Here is a 20,534-nt window from a genome sequence, read left to right as displayed (position 1 = left end):
CAAAGGGCAAAGCTCAGATATCTTATTTGTAAATAGCTTCTTCCTATTAAATTGTGAGCTGTGTGAAGGCAGGAACTATTTTAATCTTTCTCATTAAGCCCATAGTAGTTACTGTGAATGAATTTATTGAGAATAAATGGTGGTCAACTAGGTTTAACTAGATTAGAAAATTCTTCTCCTTTATTTCTCACATAGAGGCATTTATCCTTTGTTTATATATGAGGGAATTATTTCACCTTACCTCCTAAGATAACTCAGCATTTATTTTTCCATTTGTAAGACAGTATGCAATAATATTTTGTGCTCACCAAATCTTTTTGGCAACTGGGGTCTTGCACCTGATTGGATTTGAAGAGATCTTCGGAATTCTTTCATTCAAAATATCTTTGATCATCATAGTAGGGAGAACTCTCAGAGAGTAACTCTTTAAGGGTTAATAATACCCTCCTGCTACTACCCCTTGTCCTAATAAGAGAGAGGAAGAAATGGATATTGCTCTGATAAATTTTGATACGAGAGAGTAAAAGGTTGGCAATTTAGGGCTCTTAAGTGACCAAAGCAAGGAGCTCTGGACCAGGAAAAAGGTGCAAGGTATTATCCAGGACAAAGGTAAGGAGGAGAGGGAATGCTATGCCTATAAAATCAGGCAGAAAACAAACTTCATCACATTTCACAGTTTGGGGAAAACCCTGAGCTGCTCATTTAGGGTATAAACAGGAAGAGTTGCTGTTAGACACATTGAGTCTGCATCTTATCTCAGGGAAACAGATGCTGGATAGAGGCTTCTTGCTGGGTTCAGTGAAGAGCCTTGTGAATGGAATGGCTCCATCTTATATATGCAATCTAGAATTAAGCATGCATCTATCTATATATGACACTTGAGTTTATGAGTCTGTCTGTGTTTGGTTCTGTCTCGGGGCGGTATTGCACAGCAAGCTGAAAGCACTACTTCAATAGGTCTATTCCCTATGTTTCCTTGGGATTCTCCTTGGAGGGCCCACTATAATTCCTCTCACACACAGATAACTGGATATATATATGTTATATACATATAATATATAAATACATATTATATATAATATATATAACCTATACTTTACCATATTTGGTGATTAACAGACCAGTGTATATAGCTGAAAGATTTGACTTAGAATTAAGGTGAGTAGGTTTAAATCTCCCCTTAGACACTTAATGAGTTGACATGATCCTGGACAAGTCACCTCACCACTAGGTGCCTCAGTGGACTCATCTGTAAAATTTTCTCATTTTATTCATCTGTACAAAATAATAATAATAGTATTTGAAGCAGCTAGGTGGCTTAGTAAACAAATCCTGGTTCTGGAGTCAGGAAGACCTGAATTTAATCCCACCTCAGACAATTACTAGCTATGTGGCCTCCAATTGAATAATAATAATAATAATAATAATAGTAATAGTAATGAGAATCATAATAATAATACTTGCATAGTCCTTGACAGGACAGTTGAGTATGCTTTGTAAATCCAACTGAGTTGTAAACTGTGAGTTATTATTATATACCTGTTGAGCATATGAGTTGGTTTGAATGCCTAGAAATCTTTATCTTCCTTCCAGGCTTACCCTAGGTGCTGCCTTGGAGGCCTAACATCTCTGGTGTGAGGGCAGCTGAGCCCTTGTCAGGGCTTCTCATCCACCTTTGGTGCCCACCTATCACCCACTTCTCACCTGTGATTTCAAGAAGTTGTAGCATGGGCAGTGGCCATACTCTAGAAAACCTATCTTTGGATCCACAAAGTCACAACCAATACATTGAATGATTGCCTTGAACAGAGAGGACTGCAAAAACTGAGGGTGGATCACGACATAGCATTTTCACTCTTTTGTTGTTGATTTCTTGAATTTTATTCTCTCATTTTTTTTTTTACTTTTTGATCTGATTTTTCTTGTGTAGCAAGATAATTATATAAATATGTAAGGCTATATTGGATTTAATATATATTTTACCATGTTTAACATATATTGGATTACATGCCATCTAAGGGAGGGGTGGGAGAAGGGGGGAAATGGGAACACAAGATTTTTCAAGGGTCAATGTTGAAAAAATTATCCTTGCATATATTTTGAAAATAAAAAACTTCTATAAAAGGGAGGAAGAAAAAAAAACAACAAAGTACTCCTAAAACACTATAAGCTCCCATGAGGAGGGACAAGTAAGCAACATTCCCAGGAACAATTTAAAAGGCATCCATTGTTAGTTTGGCTAATATGCCTTTTTCTCCTTTATTTTAATTATTTTCTTCCTATTCAAGATAGGAAGTATAGGGGCTACTCACCAGCTCTACCCATTACTGATTGGCACTGAAGCTTTAACCTTCTGGTCTACCTGACTTCCTTCAAATTCCAGCCCCAAGTCCACCTTCCACGGTAACCCCTTAATGCTGGTATTTTCCCTCTACTGACTTTGAGTGCTGGAGTTATGGGCTGTAGTAGGGTTAAAGCTAATCTGGCATCCTCATTAAGTCTGTTGCTAATATGACAGGCCTTTCAGAAATGGGTGATAGTGGTAAGGAGAGCTACCTAACAAGGGGCGAATTAGCCCAGTTAGGAAAAATAGAGCCAACTGTCCATAACGTCCCGTGGAAGCTTTTTAAAGGTTCTATCTCTTGAGACGGAGCTCGTGAATACAAGGAGTATCTCCTTTAGAACCAACAAAGCTTGGACTAAACAAAGGAAATAAAACACTTCAAAATGATAAATACAGAAAATTAACAACCAGACATGGGAGGTGCCCAAACGCAGATATTAACTAGCTAGGTGACAATAAGTAGACATTTGCCTTCTCTAAGATCCAGTTTATTCATCTTTAAAACGGGTATTATAGTTGGTGAGACTGTCTAATGCTTATGTATTTTCTACCCAGTAGAAAGAAAATATCTCCAGAGTCCAAGTACCTGACTTTTAATATCTTCTTTGACACTTACTATCTGTGGGACTAGGCAAGTCACTTAACTCAATTGTCTTGTCAAAAAATAAAATAAAACTAGACTAAATAGCCTCTGAGATCCCTTTCAGCACCCAGATTATGATTCTATGATTTTCTCAATGTAACTTGTCATTCCACCAGTAAATAATGTATCCATCAGCACCTTCGCATCTTTGCAATGTTGTCCATTAGTCTTTAAAAGAAAATCTAACCAATGTACTAGGGGGCTTCCTCTAGATCTATTTCTGGGTACCCATACAACACTCAAATCATTCTGTGACCTACTGTTCCCTTCTCCTTGATACATGACCTGTCCATCTGTAATCAAAATTTAGATCATAGAGCCATAAATGTATAGCTGGAAGGAACCTGAGAATCCACTGGACTTAAAGTCCTATTTCCCAATTTTATATACGAAGAAACTGAGACACAGAGGTATCCCTTTTGTACAAAGTGAAGTCATTCAGGTTCACATAGGTCCTAAACAGCAGGGTCAGGGTGTCTGTCTCAGGGAACCCTTTTCATTATATCACAATGCCTTGATGAAGTCCCTTGTGTCACTTCATAGGCACAAATATTCTTTAGGAATATGCTACAGACTGTTTATCCCTTACATGGGTTCCCTCCAGTTAAGATTCTCCTGGGATCGCAGAGTCCTGTGATTTGCTTCCCTGATGCAGCACTGGGGGAATATTGCTATTGGAAGAAAGACTCTTACTCTCTATGAACTTTAAAATGCTAGAGAAATGTGATTTATTATTATTCTTAGACAAGACCCCTAACAGAGACAGGCAGCTGTACAAACACCTAAACAAACAGAGTATCTGTGTTCTAAATGCCATGCGATGGTGTCTGCGTAGGGAGAGATGGGACTTCAGAATCCTTTAACTCCTTCACATCTAGACAAAAAGCAAGGAAGACATATGCATCTAATTATAATGGTTAACCCTATTTAATCCTTATTAAAGTATTGCTCCTTATAAAATCTATTTAATCCCTTGGATCAGCTATTTTTAACTTGATGTCCAGAAAACTTCCATCACACAAAAGACCCTGAGAAAGATTTCAGGGGGTCTGTGAACTTGAATGGGAAAAAATGCATCTTTATTTTCAACAGCCTCTACTTGAAATTTAGCATCTCCTTCAATTATAACTGTAGACAAAATAAAGGTTATCATGAGAAGGGGTCTGTAAATGCTTCACAAAATTGCCATTTAGATACATACACACAAAAAAAATGCTACGAGCATTGGAAAATAACATGCACAAGACAGAATGCTGAGCTGGAAAACACACTGCAGTGTCTTAGGTGTTTTGAAGTATCTGCTCCTTTAAGGTTGGCTCTCTTTCTGGAGGCAGACATCGATGTAGAGACGATTTTCTTCCAACGCTGCTGTCATCTGGAACAGCCTTCCTGTATTTCTCTGCCTCATCAACTCTCCATCTCCTTTCAAATCTCATCTGAAAACATCGTTTTTCTTCCCTTTTCTCCACTTCCTTGTATACTTGGACCCGGTTTTCTTTCCCCCTAGGACTGTGCTCTCCTTAGAAATCAAAATCAAAATCAGGGATTCATGTTGTCTTAGCAGGCTGTGTCTAGTAAGTGCTTGGACCCAGGGCCAACAGAACAGAAATCCCTGCCAAGCCCACAGCCCACAGCTAGCAACCAGCAGGAGCCACTTTAGCTGCTTGCTGTAGAAATTGGGGAGTGGGCTGTGGGGGGTGGGGATGCTTCTGAAAACAATCTTTAGGGTTGAGTTGAATGCTCCCTTTTTATGTTCACCTGGTTGACGTCACAGTTTGGAAATTTATGCTCCCCCAGGGTGTGCTACTTTTGTACATACCAAGCAGAGAAAGGTTTCTCCAAGGTTTGTGTGCTTTAAGGAAAGAATATATTTTGCCCTTTTCCTGAAGAAGATGTGTGAGTGGAGGGTGTCTTAATTTATCAAAGTTAATGAACTGCACTTGGTTCTACCTATTCTAAAGCAATGAAGAAAAAGGGAGGGCTGTTGGATGGGATTCTCCTTCTCTACACTGTAAATATGATATCTCCACAAAGCAATTATTTCCCCTTCCTCCTAGTCTGTGTGTTTGTGTGTGTATATGTGTGTTAAAATTTCAAGCATACCAAGAGTTTTATCCTTTGGGTTTTTTTATATGTGCTTCTTAAATCATGATTCCTGGAAGTAAAGGAAGTGAACCCTGAGAAGAGAAAATAAGAAAACACAATGTGAGCCAATTGTATCTTCTTTCCCAGTGGCTCAACATCAGTGTCGTTAATATTTACGTGAAATGTAATTTTTAAAAGATGTTTCCTGTCTCCCTAGGCACCTATGTTTCCATTAGCCTACAGCTACTCCTCCCTCTCAAACCACAAAAGTACTTGGGAGCTTTCTTTCTTTATCTTGGATACGTTATTTGGCATTCTTCAAGTCTGTTTCTAACCATTTACTTTGTCTCAGACGCCTTCTGTAGAAAATGTTCACTGCTATAAATTTCACGTGTGACTTTTTTTTAATCAATAGAAGGTAGAGAAGAAGAAAAATATTGACCCTTTTCTCTGATCTTTTCCAACAGCTAAGAAATCCAAACCTTTCATTTTCCTTTTGCTCTTCTCTTAGAATTAGTATGAAAAAGGCACAGTTCACATCCCCAAAGACTAAAGTAGTAATCCTATTGTGATCAGTCAATTCAGGAAAAGGGGAGGATTTATGTACTTATATGTGAGGTGGGGGGGAATAAGGGATCTTACATAATTCTACTCTCAGGGGGCCCCTGATGCAAAGAAGTTAGAGGAAAAAATGCATTTTTTTCCCATTTCCAGATCTATTAGACTAATTTAAGAACTAATCCCTTTCCCAGAAGGGAAGAAAAGGGTGATAAGTTGCCTCAGGAAATAGTAGATTTTCTCTGGTCATCTCCAAACAGATATTGAGCGATTCCTTCTTGTGGAGATTATAAAGAGAATTTCTGTGCTGGTCTACAGATTGGACTGCATGGCTTCAGGGTGCCTATGATTCTGTAGTGATTCTCATATGGAAGGGGAAGAAAAAGAGAAGGAAAGGAGACTCAGGTCAGGTGGTTTTCTAACTTACTAGGGGCTCTGATGGAAGGTATGGTAAGGGAAAAGATTGAAACTATTGACTAAAAGAAGATATTGATATTTTCTTCCCAGATTTACCTGTGCATGTAGTGAGACTGCCAACTTAGGCTTGCAAATACCTAAAGAAGTCAACAAGCATTTATTAAATGCTAAGGTATTGTCCTAAGCACTTGGAATATAAATGCAAGCAAAAAGAAAGGTGACATTGCTCTCTAGAAACTACATTTTAATGGAGCAAGATAACATAAAAGAAAGCTTGGTTTGGGGGAGAGAAAAGAGGATATGGGAGAGAAAATCAGGAGAGTCTGGGGTGAATAAAGTGATAGAAGAACAGAGAATGACTGGCCAGGACACTTACTTAAACTGGAGATTCTAGGAAAAAATAATCAGGGGAAGGGACTCCAGGGACAGAATGAACTTCCAGGGTGAGGAGAATGCTGTGGCTTAGTAGAGAAAGTCAGAAGAATTAGGAGTAGGGCTTGGTGAAAAAAAAAAAAAATACTCCGTATTTAATTTAAGTAGAATGTAGCCCTCTTGGAAATTGAAGGGTTTTGGAAAGTAAAGCAACCACATGTCATCATTCCAATTAGTTTGAAAATCATTGATTCATGACATTGTCCTTCTGCTGTACCTCAGATGACTCATGCTGACCGTATACCCCCCATATACACACCCCTAAATAATAGCAACTCCAAAAGCTAACTGTTGCTACTTAAAGTCATCTATTCACTATGGAACATTAGCCAACTTATTTCATATTTTTAAAGTTTGAAGGCTAGGATTTGGGGGCTTTTTTTTTTGAGGCACTTAAGGTTAAGTGCCTAAGATCACAGAGCAAGCTAGCCAGCTGCATTTGAACTTAGACTCCTGAGATTATTCTCTATCCACTTTACCACCTAGATGCCCCAAACCAGGGTTTCTTGAAGGGTAATGGTCTATTTTAAATATTATGGCAAACCAATCAAAAACAGCAAAGACCTAGAGCCATTTTGAATTTAAGTATCAAAGATGTACATGGACCAGAAAAAAAACTGCCTTTTAAGTTGGCCAAAAATACCTTTTTAGGTATGGCATGTTCTTCTCGGCAGGAGCCTATTTGAGTGATAATAACATTATCAATAATAATTACAACACAGTCATAATTCAAGAGGTTTTCACAATGCTTTCCTCACAACAACAAAATGAGGTAGGCAATGAAAGCTGATTTGTTATTATTGTCCCCATTTTAGAGATTGAGGCTCCATTGGATTTAAGTTACTTGCTGTTGGTTACAAAGGCATAGAGCATTAATTGTTTACAAAGTGAAGGAACCTTTTCTCAGGGGACCAAGCTCTGGGGAAGGGAGTGTACTTCTTCCCCAAGGTGACTACTATATCTATATATCACTTACTGATCCTCTACAATTTTCCTTTTAATAAATAATAATAATGAATAAAATGTAATTTAAAAATAAAATAAATCCTCATTTATGCATCCAGTCCCATTGTCCACTTACTGTTTTGTCCTAATCCTGGACTGGGGGTGGGGGAGAGAGAGAGAAAGAGAGGAAGGAACTTCCCCTACCAAACCCAGACAGAGGCAAGGCTCAGACAGAATGAATCCACCTGTAACCAAATTGCCACCCACCGGCTCTTAACTATGTTTGTTCCAGGTGAATACATTCTTAATTAAGGCTTTTCATGGATATTAAATTTCAAAGCTGGAATTTGAACTTGAACTCGACTCAGACCTTTAAATTCCAAGTCCAATGTCCTTTCTATCAAAATAAGCAATTAAGCAAAATTTAGTCCCTGGATGTCTAAATCCTCCCCACTTGTCATTCTAATGATTTATGACAGGACTTCTTAAACCTTTTCCACTCTTGACCCCCTTTTTTGCCAGAGAACTTTTTACTCGGCCCCAGGTATAATAATAATATATAAAAATAGGCACACAAATTAAATATTTACTGATAATAAATTATAAAGAAATGTATTTTAAAACAATTTTTGGTGTACATATAATTTTACCATTTGTTAAAGATGAAGACAAAAATGAGATGGATATGCTTGTTTATTTTTACACAAAATTAAATCTTAACAGAATAGTTGATACCTTTTACTGTTGCCAATTTTTTCATGACCCCCACATTCAATCATACAACCCCATATGGGGTCTCAAAGCTGCTTTTAAAGAAGTTTTAGTTCATGATACCAAATGTTCTTGTGCGAATACATTAAAGTATTAGATTAACTATTACCATGAATTAATACTTTCCTGAAAGATCAATTTACAGTGTTAACCAGTTGGTTATCTAACAGTACCTCAGAGAACAAGAATGCATATTTTTGGATTAAGAATGGATAAATTTGGATTAGGCATGGAGGAGGGGACCACAAATGTGAAAGGGCAGTGTGAGAATTAGCCAGAGCTTGGGGTACTGATTTGGAGAAAGAGGGCAATAAAAAACTCAGGCCAGCATATGAGTTCTGCATGCTTAAGGAAAGGGATACATAGCAGGAAAAAGGATGTTTTAAAAAAAAAAAAAAAAAAAAAAAAGGTGGGGAGAAGAAGAACATACTCCTTCTACTCTACTGTTTTCCCTAGAACTGAATTTGCATGATGCAATACTACTAGGTTTTCCCCCTTCTTTAATATCTGGAGTTTCTCTAGTTCCATCCCCTTTCTCTCCCACATCTTAAAGCACTTGAAACAATACCATTCACATAGCAAGGACTCAAGAAGTGCCATTTGATTTAAAAAAAAAAACAAAGGACCATTCAATCAATCAAAATTGTAGTTTTAGGGTTAGAAGGAAAGAATTGAGAGATCATTAAGTCCAACCTCTAACCAAATCAAAATATCTCCATCCCTTTTCCATTTATAACATCTCTAGTCATCAATAGTCTTCTTAATGTCCTCTAATATTCAAGGGAATGACTTTTGAAGAAGCCCAATCTACTCTTGCATAACTCAAATTGTTAGGAAATATTTGCTTATGTTGAACTCAATTTTCTCTCCTTGTAACTTTCCCTAACTGGTCCTTCTTTTGCACTCGAAGGCCAAAGAAAAGTGTAATCACTTTTCTGCATGATAATCTCTCATATTTGATGACTTTTACCTCCAGTCTTCCAGAATGTGGCTATTGTTTTCCTCTTTCTTTTTTTCTTTTAAAGTTCAAGTTGTATCCTTGTTCTCTCCACTACCCACATTCTGTTCCTACTCAGGTTTCTCCCACTCAGTGATTTGTTGCCATTTAGTTAATAACAGCATTTTGGTTGGCTTAACACAGACTGATAATTTCTTAGCTAGTTTGCCCCATAACTGTGAGAATCAGGACATTACTGCCAACTCATCTATTTCTCTCCATTTGCATTTTCCCTCTTTCTGTCCCTTCCTTTCCTTCCTTTCTTTCTTCTTCCCTTCCTTCCTCCCTTCCTTTCTTTCTTTCTACCCTTACTTCCTTTCTTCTTTTTTCTTTCTTTTTCTTCCTTCCTTCCCTCCCATTTTTTCTTTTTTTTCTTCCTCTTCCCTTTCTTCTCTTCTTCCCTTCTTTTCTTTCCTTCCTCTCATCTTTCCTTCCTCCTTCCCTCCCTCCCTCCCTCTATTCCTTCTTTCCTACCTTCCTTCCTTCTTTTCCTCCTTCTGTCCCTTCCTTCTTCCTCCCACACAAAGCAGCAAACCAAAATATCTTCCCTAGATACCTAAAATTCTCACCAACCCAAAGGGCTATGGCACCAAAACTCTTATGAAAATACATTAAGTATAACGGATAACAGGTTAAGCACAATCACTCAATATCTCCAGAAAATTAGTTTATCAGATTAGCTAATCAATCACCTTTCACAACTCTGAGTGAGCAAAAAGAGCAGATACATTCGGATTAATCATAGAAGTCAGGTGAGGGGAAGGATGATAAGGTAGTAGTAGAAAGGTTTAGAGCTAGGAGGACTACTTATTATTTTTTTCTTCCCCTTCTCTCTCCTTCCTTTTATCACTTCTCCCCTCCTTCCTCCTTTTCTCTCTTCACATCTCTCACTTTCCTTCTACCAATTCTTCTTCCTTTCTATTTACTTTTCCTTTTCTCTTCCTTCCCTCTTCCCCTGTTCTTGATTTCTCTTCTTCTTTTCCTCCTCCATTTCTTTCTTCTCTGAACAATTAAGTTCAACAAACATTTTAAAAACACCTAGTACGAGCTGAGTACTGTTCAAGGTACTAGAGGTACAAACAAACAAAAATGACAGCATCTGTCTTGAAGGAATTTAAACTCTAATAGGGAGGATATGAGAGAAACAAATATGTATGGCACATATTAGTATGTGCTAATATCAAAGGAGAAATCCAGACAGAACACTATACCAAAATTAAAGGAAAAGAGACTACTTTTACCTTTGGGGTAGGGAGGGAGAGTCAGGGAAAGCTTTATAAAGTAAAGCCTGACATCCATCTTGAAGAAAGTGCAGGATTTCCAAAAATATGGAGAATGTGTTTCAAAATAGGGGGACATCTGTATAAAGGTGTTGAGGTATAGAGAGTGAAATGAGATCAGAAACTCATTTTGGCAGCAAAGTGGACAATGCTGCAGTAAAAGATGGGTAACTTTTAGTCAGATTGTAGATACTCTTAGAAACCAGAAGAAGTATGTATTTTGTCCTATTATTCAAGAAGAGTGATAACAAAGTCAAAACTGTGATTAGGCAGATTCAGCCAATGAATTGATGGATGGATGGATGGATGATAGATGGATGGTTGGGCTGGAAAGTGGAGACAGTGAAACTAAAGATGTAAACTAAAAATTCTATTGCCATAGTTCAAGTTAGGAAAAAAGGGGAGGACTAAAGACTAAGGTGGTGATTATTTAAGAGGAGAAGAAATATGACGGTTATACAAGAAGGAAAAATAAGATATGACAAAAGATATGACAAAAGGGAGAAGGAAGAGTCCAGGATAATTCTAAGATTTCCAACTTGGGTAAATGGGAGGATAATAATATCAAGAATAAAAATAGGGAAGTTAAGAAGATGCTAGATTTTCTTTCCTTTCTTCGTCCCTTTCTCTTTTCCTCCTTCTCCCATCACTTCCTTCTCTTTCTCTTTCTTTTGCTCTTCCTTTTCTCTTCCACTATTATTCCTGCCTTCTTGCCTTTGTTCCTGAATTTAAGCTTGCCTAATCAAGGACCTAGATGAGAGAAAAGAGACAATCTCAGGAAGGAGAGAAGGATAGTTAGGAGAAAGAACTTGGATAATCCAGATGGAGGAGAATTCAAAAAAGCACACAACTGGGAATCAGAAGATTTATGTTCTAACCCTGACTCTGTTATATATCTTGGGTTACCTTGACTTAAATTGAAGTGAGATGAATGGATTCAAGAAGGGAGGGAGACAGAAGATTCCAATTCATATAACTTCTCTAAGCTGCAGTTTCTTAATTCATTAAGTAGAGACAAATCCCTGCTTTTCCTACTCTGTGGTTATAATTCAATTCACCTCAATAAATACTGATTAAAAATCTGTTCTGTGCTGAGAACTGTACAAGGTGCTAGGAGAAATAATAACATTTGAATAACACAGGATTATGAAATTGAAAATCTAGCAGGAGAATATGATATAAATGGTTATTAGAGATATTAGGGAAATAGTTTCACAAATGACTGTAATACATGGGTAAATATCCATGGGGAGGTTCTTTGCCTACAGAGGATTTTATATTTGATCCTGAAGATAATGGAGAAGCTCAGAAGCTCACTGATCAGGGAGTTACATGATGATCAGGCCTATGCTTTAGATTAGCAGTTTCAAATGTTTCAGAGATACCAGATAATAAATAGATGAAAATATTTATATCTATAAATACATATATAGAGAGAATAAATAGAAAGAATAGATATATAAGAATATACACATATAATATATATATATATATGTATACATACATACATATGACATCTTTGAGGTCATAAATAATATTTGAGATTCTGCCTTCAGTCAAGTAATAGGAGCATAAGACCAGTATCAAGGGAATGAGAAGAGGGTTGTTGATGACAGAATCTAGGGTATATACAATTTTTTCACGCAGTTTGGTGGTACTATTGGGTCTATATCCCAAAGAAATCATGAAAGAGGGAAAAGGACTCACATGTACAAAGATGTTTGTAGCATCTCTTTTTGCGGTGGCAAAGAACTGGAACATAAGTAAATGCTCATCAGCTGTGGAATGGTTAAATAAAGCTATGGTATATGAAAGCAATGGAATATTATTGTTCCTGATGAACAGGCCGATTTTAGGAAGGCCTGGAACTGATGCTGGGTAAAACAAGCAGAACCAGGAAAACACTGCCTACAGCAACAGCAAGATTGTGCAATAACCAACTATGAAAGACTTAATCTTTCTCAGCAATTCAGTAATCCAAGGCAATCCCAATAAACTTTGAATGGAAAACACCATCATGGAGACTGGATATAAATCAACACATGCTATTGTCCCTTTTTTTTCTTCTGTTGTTTTTTTTTTTTTCTCATGGTTTTTCTCTTTTGTCCTGATTTTTCTCTCCCAACATGATTATTTACATGTATAACCAAAATAATGAAGTTTTACATGTAACTGGGGGGAAATAAAAATTTCTTAAAAATAGAGGAAAAAAAGAAATTTGATGGCAAACTATAGAAAAGAGATGATACTGTGGCTGAATTAAGAAGAAAGGGTGATATGGCAAGAATCACATGAGATAGTCTATGTGAAAATATTTCATAAACTATAAACTGCTATGAAAATATTTGTTGTTCAATTTTTTTTCAGTTGTGTCTGAATCTTCATGACCCCATTTGGGGTTTTCTTGGCGAAGAAATTGAAGTAGTTTGCCATTTCCTTCTCCATATGAAAATATAAGGTATTCTTATCATCATTGCAAATAAAATCAAATGTCCTGTCTCAGTAATAAACAATAAAGGAGAAAGGCAGGAAAGTCCTAGAAAGTTATAAAAGAGAGATTAAGCTTTTATCAATAAACTATAATTTTTAAGAGACAGCTTTGAGAAATGAATAGAGAATTAGCCAAGAAGACCTGAGTTCAAATTTCACCTCTGATATGTTATGGCTGTATGGATGTTAGGCAAGCCATTAAGTGCTCCTAATAGCCAAAGTGCCAATCATAGAGGGAGGCTCCTTTTTATGGGATGTCTTATTCCAGAGAAATCACAGCCCTTCTCCTGACAATTTGTAGCATATAAAACCTACAAATGGGGCAGCTAGATATTACAGAGAACTCATCTTCCTGAGTTCAAATCTGGCCTGACATTAGCTGTGTGATGCTGGGCAACTTATTTAACCCTTTCTGCCTCAGTTTCCTCATCTGTAAAATGAGCTGGAGAAGGAATGACAAATCACTCTAGTACTTTGTCAAGAAAAATCTCCTGATGAGATTAGGAAGACAAACAACAAAACAATTTAAGCATGTGAATTAGGCAGGGTAGGGATTATTGGCAGCTAAGTAATAAAGTGAATAGAGTACTAGGACTAAAGTAAGGAAGACCTTTATTCAAATCAATCCAGTCTCAAAAATTTTTGTGTACAACTCTGGACGAATCCCTTAATGTCTGTTTGCTTCAGTTTCCTTATCTATAAAACTGGGATAATATAAGCATCTACACCTCTTGTGAGGTTCAAATGAAATAATAATATGTTTACCAAAGTGTCTGGTACATAGCAGGTGCTATATGAGTGTTAGCTATTATTATTATTCCTAAAATGCAAAGTTTCGCAAGTTATACAATAATTTGGGATTTACAATTTAAGCATGTGAATTAGGCAGGGTAGGGATTATTGGCAGCTAGGTAATAAAGTGACTTTATTAACAAAATTCACAAATAATGTATTGTTTTGGGGATGAGGGATAACAAGGTGATTAGTGACATTTTGGAATAAAATATAGAAAACTAAGCCTACACTCATAACAACAATTCACTGTTTTTAATACCTATTTTATTTGTACAATTTTAGAGGGAAAGTCAATTTAATTTGATAAACATTTGCAAAACCCCTACAACTATTTGTGCCTCTAATATTTTCAAGGCACTGTGAAAGAAGATAATTTCTGCCCTCAGAGCTTCCATTTTACATATGGTTACAGATGGATTTCCTAGGAAAGTTTGAGGTGGAAAAACGCCAACCACTGGAGGGAATGAGGGAAGATCTCAAGGAGGAGTCAGTACCTGAGCTGAACCTTGAAGACACTTTCAGAACACTCTGTTAGGGACTGATGCCTTGGTAAGTGAAGAAAGTGGAGGAGAGGGTAGAATTTTAGAGATGTAGACTGACATACTTTTTTCAGTAGCTGATGATCCTGAAGGATAGCTAATGATGAAATGAATAGAGCATTGGGCCTACAGTCAGGAAAACTCATCTTCCTGAGTTCAAATCCAGCCTCAGACAGTTACTGGCTGAATGATTCTGGGCAAGTCACTTAACGCTGTTTGCCTCAGTTTCCCCATCTGTAAAATGAGCTGAAGAAGGAAACAGAAAATTTCCCCAAATGGGGTCACAAAGAATTGGACATGGCTAAAACTTCTGAACAACAACCACTTGGTTCTAGAGCTGAAAAGGAGGAAGGGAAGATTCAAGGCAGTCGGTGAGAGAATGTCCAGAAGCTGCCTAGAGCCAAACCTATGTAATGATCCACAAGAAGTACCCTAGAGTCTCTTGAAGCTCTGAAACTGATTTAATGAAACATCAATTTGAGGAGATTATATTCTGTCCTACAGGCATTTGGGAGTCTCTGTAGATTTTTTGAACAAAGAGTGTAATATGATCAGATTTATGTTTTAAGAAGATTGAAGAATAGATTGCAAAAATGAAAGACTAGGAATAGGAAAACCAATTAAAAAGTAATTTGTTGTAACATTATATTTTTAAATAGTATTTTCCAACTATATGTAAAGATAAATTTTTAGCATTCATTTTTTACAAGATTTTGATTTCCAACTTTTTTCCTCCTTCCCTCCCTCCCTTTCCCTCTTTCTAAAATCATAAGCAATTTGATATAGGCTATATATGTGCAATCATATAAAACATATTTCCATATTAGTCATGGTTATGAATGAAAAAAATAGAATAAAAAGAAAAAACATGGAAAAATAAAGTAAGTGAAAATAGTATGCTTTGATCTGAATTTAGACTACATTAAATCTTTCTCTGAGTGTGGATAGCATATTCCATCATGAGTCCTTTGGGATTATCTTGGAGTATTGTGTTGCTGAAAATAGCTACGCCAATCAAAGCTGATCATCATATAATGTTACTGCAACATTATTAATGTGGCAAAATTATAATAAAACAAATAAGTATAGCTTGAAAAAGGATAAATGAAAGGATACTACCAAGTCACCTGTTTTCAGAGGTTGTAAGGTCTACAGGTGTTGCACATTACACATATCTCTGGACTTCTTCAATATATTTATCAGTTGTATTGATTTTTTTCCTCTTCCTTTCTTTTCTTCTTTTTTTCCTTTAAAAATATTCTTGTAGAAATCAAGTCATTCTCCAATTGATAAATTGTCAAAGGATATGAACAGACAATTTTCAGCTGAAGAAATTGAAACTATTTCTAGTCATATGAGAAGATGCTCTAAATCATTGTTGATCAGAGAAATGCAAATTAAGACAACTCTGAGATACCACTACACACCTGTCAGATTGGCTAAGATGACAGGAAAAGATAATGAGGAATGTTGGAAGGGATGTGGGAAAACTGGGGCACTGATGCTTTGTTGGTGAAGTTGTGAAGGAATCCAACCATTCTGGAGAGCAATCTGGAATTATGCCCAAAAAGTTATCAAACTGTGCACACTCTTTGATCCAGCAGTGCTGCTACTGGGATTATATCCCAAAGAGATTATAAAGAAGGGAAAGGGACCTGTATGTGCCAAAATGTTTGTGGCAGCCCTGTTTGTAGTGGCTAGAAACTGGAAAATGAAAGGATGCCCATCAATTGGAGAATGGTTGGGTAAATTGTAGTATATGAATATATAGGGGAATAATAGGTGAGGGAGTGGGAGGAAGAAGGGGAAAAGTTGGAATAGAAGGTTTTGCAGAGGTCAATGTTGAAAAATTATCCATTCATATGTTTTGTCAATAAAAAGCTATAATTAAAAAAAAAAGAAAAGAAAAGAATGGAGACTACAAATTATAGGCCAATAGCCTTGACTTCAATTCTTGGGAAGACTATAATGAACTTATTAAAATTTGACTGGAGAACATCTCAAAAGGATATAGTGATCATGAAGAATTACCAGTTCAGCAAGAACATATCATACCAAATCACACTTCTTTCCTTTTTTTTTTAACAATTACTAAACTAACACATTAGTAAGATGCTAAAGGTAAAATTTACTTCATTTTCAACAATAAATTTAATTAAATAAAAACATATTCTTATATTGTTTGCCTTTTGAAAGGAAAACATAAGGAATAGGATGGTGGGGGGGGAAACTTTTTTAAATGAATGTTAAAAAATGTATAAATATAATTGAGAAATATTTAATTAAATAAATAAAAATGTTTTAATTTTAAAATTAAAATGTATATTTAAAATATTATATATAATGTTTTCCAGAAAGGGGAAAGAGAGGGATACTAGGGAACCATATGTTATGTTTTTTTAAAAAAAGGCATCAAGAAAAATATTTTTTAAAAGTTATTTCAATTGCCCAAGTGAGAGGTAATAAAGAAAACATTGTTAGGACTGGAGTATTTTCAGGGAATCCCATTCACATATTGAGAGACAGTGATTCTGGAGGAACAAAATTTGGAGTCCTGCCATAAGAAGTATTCAGTATTTCCCTATGACTGTGGCTCCTGTGTCTTTTACTTGGGAGCCAGGAATTTCTCTATCACTCCTCCTCCAAAGCTTGGCAATGCTGCCAGTTTGAATTCCTAAACTTGACCTAAATTCTTGAACTTGGATGAGGAGTTCCCTCTAGCTCTTCTGTTACCTCCATTACTCAACCTTGTTGGAACCCCTAGTTCCCTGGGGAGCCACAGCCAAGAGTGTTTCCCATGGGCTATTATTCTCCGTCTGACTTCCCAACCTAAATTCTCTCCAGCCCTTCTTGCTTCCTCCTTTTCAAAGCCAAATCCTAAAGGCACAGACAGCTCAGGAATATGACATCCATGCTACTCTATGTTACATCAGAAGGGGAAGCAGAATCCCCAGGGCTAGGCAAGCTCACCCTTATCACACCATTAATCTTTCTGAGGGAACTTTACATTTTGTTAAGGAAACATCTTCCATGGCAGAACAAGTTCATTAAGATCTTGCTACATAATCCTTTTATCTTTTTTTTTTTTTCCTGGCTGGGCCTCATGCTTAGAAATACCCATTCACAGGAAGAAGAAATGTCAGATGGAAGCCACATGCTAAGGAATGTGACAACTCATCCTTTATACCCTTCAGATCTTGCTTAGGACTCCATCCATCCAGCTGTCCAGCCAGACACCAGGACTGGCCCATTCTCCCTATTGATCTCCAGAATCTATGCCCCAGATGCTGGGAGAATTTCCCCACTTCACATTTTCACACATATCCCTCATGCCCAATAAGTTGCGCTACCTGGAAGGGGAAATGAGTAAGTGAAAACTTAGAGGGGAGAAACCAGGCTTTGCTTCCCTGACAGCTTCATGTTAACTGTTCTAACTCCTCGCCACCACCAGTAATCCCGCCCAAGAGGGAGCAACTTACCACCCCAAGACTCTTCTGTTCAAAACATAGTCAGGTCCCTTTTCCCTATATGTGCTATTTTCCCAAAGAGCTCTTTCCATTTTAACATTTCTATTTCCAGTGCTTAGCACTGTCACAGGCACAGAGTAAGTACTTAATAAAAGCTTTTTCAATCATTCATTCACTGAAAACCAGGAGGACCTTTGCATTTTCTGCAAGGGAGATATCATCCTCCAACAGCTAGGTGGTGCACTAGATAGAGCACTGGGTCTGGAGTCAGGCAGATCCGAGTTCAAATCCAGATTTTGATACTTATTAGCCTGTGTGACTCTGGGCAAGTCACTTAACCTTTTTGTTTCTATTTCATCTATAAAATAGAATTAAAATAGCACCCACCTCCCAGTGTTCATGGAGGATCAAATGAGATAATAATTACAAAGTATATAGCACCATGCCTTAAGAACTAAAGGTTTTAGCTGTATTATTAAGTGTCTAAGGTAAGATTTGAACTCAAGGTTTCCTAACTCCAGTCCAGTATCCTATACCACCGTGCCATTTGGCTAACTATAAGGCTGGAGTTGTAACATTTTGTTTCCTAGGATTCAGAGAATAAAGAATATATCTACCAAAAAAAATCATAAACACAAATTATTTGTAATGATTTAAAAAAAAGCATTTATGTCAATTAAAATTTCAAATCTATTTCAAAACACATGTCCAATAATGCTGGGTACAGAATTTAACAGAGAAAGATTGCCTGTTTAATCATGTAAATGTCATTAAGCTTTTCAAATTGGCAATTATTTGACTATATCAACAGCTTAAATGCTAAAGATTCTGTATCTTGAGACTCTGATGTTACACTTGAAGCTGACACAAGGTCATATGAGCCTGCCCACATTCTGAGTTACGAAACAGAAAGAATCTTTGCAACTAGGATAGTAGTAGGGAAGGAAGCCAGCCCATCCAGGCATACCCAGGGACAGAGTGTCCAAGAGAATTAAATTATGTGTGGGGGATGTGTTGCACCTGGAAATATGGGCATAAGAGAGGAAGAAAGAAGGAAGGAAAGAAGGGAGGGAGGGAGGAAAAGAGAGGAAGGAAGGGAAAGAGAGTAGGAGGGAGAGAGGGAAGAAGGGAAGAAGGGAAGAAGGAGGAAGGGAAGAGGAAGGGAGGAAGGAAGTACTTTGTAAAGTACTTTGCAAACTTTAAAGAATCTTATAAATGCTAGCTATGATTTTAATTAAATTCCATCAGTGCACTAATGGTGCGCCCAAATCATAAATCATAGATTATGGACTAGAAGGGACTTCAAAGGTCATTTAGTCTAACTCCCCTTCCTAAATATGAGGAAATTGAAGCCCAGGATTAAGTAATTTGCCCAAAGTCACCTAGATATCGGAAATGAGGATTTGAACCCAGATCCTTTGACAACAGAGCCAGTGTTTCCCCTCCATTAAAATACTGGCGCTACTATTCCTACTAATTATCTCTGTGTCGCCGAGTAAGTCATTTAGCCTGCCTGAGCTTTTGTTTCTTCGCCTGTAAAACATGGGAATTATCCTAATTGATTTTTGAAGCCTTAAGACACCACAATTAATTTTGTAGCATTTCTTTTGTTTTTGTGTCCCGGTGGTAGCCAAAGTCACAATAGCCAGCCTCGATATCAGGAAGGCTTGAGTCTGAATCCCGCCTTCAACATTAGCTATGTGATCCTGGACAGATCCAGCTTTCTGTGTCTAGATTTCCTCACCTGTAAAGTGGAATTGAACTCAATAACCTCCAAGGTTTATCTAGGAGCCCCATTTCTCCTCACCAGTTTTGTCATCTTGGGTCACACCGGCTGAAACGCCATCATCTCCACTTTGTAGCCAAGACATTGCTCTGTTCGCGCTCCCTCTCTCAGAAAACTCCATCTTGTTGACTTTCTCTTTTCCTGTCATCCGCTAAAAAAGCTCCATGGACTCCCCTGATCCTCAATCTTCCGGTGCTCATTCCTCCAGCTTTCTGCTTATCTCTGTGACTGAATAAGTCGGCTCTCGTAACAGTTACTACGAACAGTAAATGCCTCCGGCTTTCCCCAGATCTGTACTTGTTGACTTGCGATGTCACTAAGAGCCTGATGTCCTCTTGGTACTTTTCTCAGCCTTAGAGATCACAGCCTTCCTTCTGTCTCCTCAGCGACCTTATCATGCTTCCCAATGCTTCTGTTTCTCCATGTTAGTCTCTATTTTCAGGGGCTTCCAAGCTCTGATCGCTTTGTCCTTTATAGGCAGTGATTGCATCTTTTTGGATTTGGAGAATGACTAAAAATTAGATGGGAACTTAATAATTATCTAGCAGTCATTATTCTACAGGTAGAGTCTTGTACAATGGATAAAGCACCAGGCTTGGAATGAGGAGGATCTGACTTGAAATCCAGCTTCAGATACTAGGTACAAACTCTGAGTTTAACACTTAACCTCTGTCTGCCTCAGTTCCCTCATCTGTAAAATGAGGATAATCATAGAACCTACATTTTTAACATCACACTCTTCCCTGTTGGTATCATCTCTGCTGAAGTGAATCAAGATTAGAGGTTTTAGGAGAGTCCAGAAAATAGAAGCTCATTATTTACCAGCATACCATGGGCTTATACTGATGTAATTTGTTTATTGGGAACACTGGAATTTCACTTTTTCCTGTCCTGTTGCCCCTACCCACCCCACCCTCTTTTTGCTTGTAAAGACAGTTATGTCCAAGGCAATCCCAATAAATTTTGGATAGAAAACACCATCTGC

The 20,534-nt window shown here is 37.3% G+C and overlaps 1 long non-coding RNA gene across 2 annotated transcripts; it reads right to left on the bottom strand.

Moving 5' to 3' along the window:
• Positions 1–4,049: 4,049 nt before the first annotated feature.
• Positions 4,050–20,111, bottom strand: LOC116422253. 2 transcript variants are annotated; one of them, XR_004232813.1, is made up of 3 exons: positions 19,571–20,111; positions 5,091–5,164; positions 4,050–4,506 (listed from the first exon to the last, which is right to left on the bottom strand). It is a non-coding gene; the product is annotated as an uncharacterized LOC116422253 (long non-coding RNA). The 2 variants fall into 2 exon arrangements; XR_004232812.1 differs by lacking the exon at positions 19,571–20,111 and adding an exon at positions 7,561–7,953.
• Positions 20,112–20,534: the final 423 nt, after the last annotated feature.

The sequence above is a fragment of the Sarcophilus harrisii genome, chromosome 3 (assembly GCF_902635505.1).
Source record: "Sarcophilus harrisii chromosome 3, mSarHar1.11, whole genome shotgun sequence".
NCBI classification, from domain to species: Eukaryota; Metazoa; Chordata; class Mammalia; order Dasyuromorphia; family Dasyuridae; genus Sarcophilus; species Sarcophilus harrisii.
The sequence above is the reverse complement of the archived record's forward strand: the minus strand, read 5'-3'. Positions and strand labels throughout refer to the sequence as shown.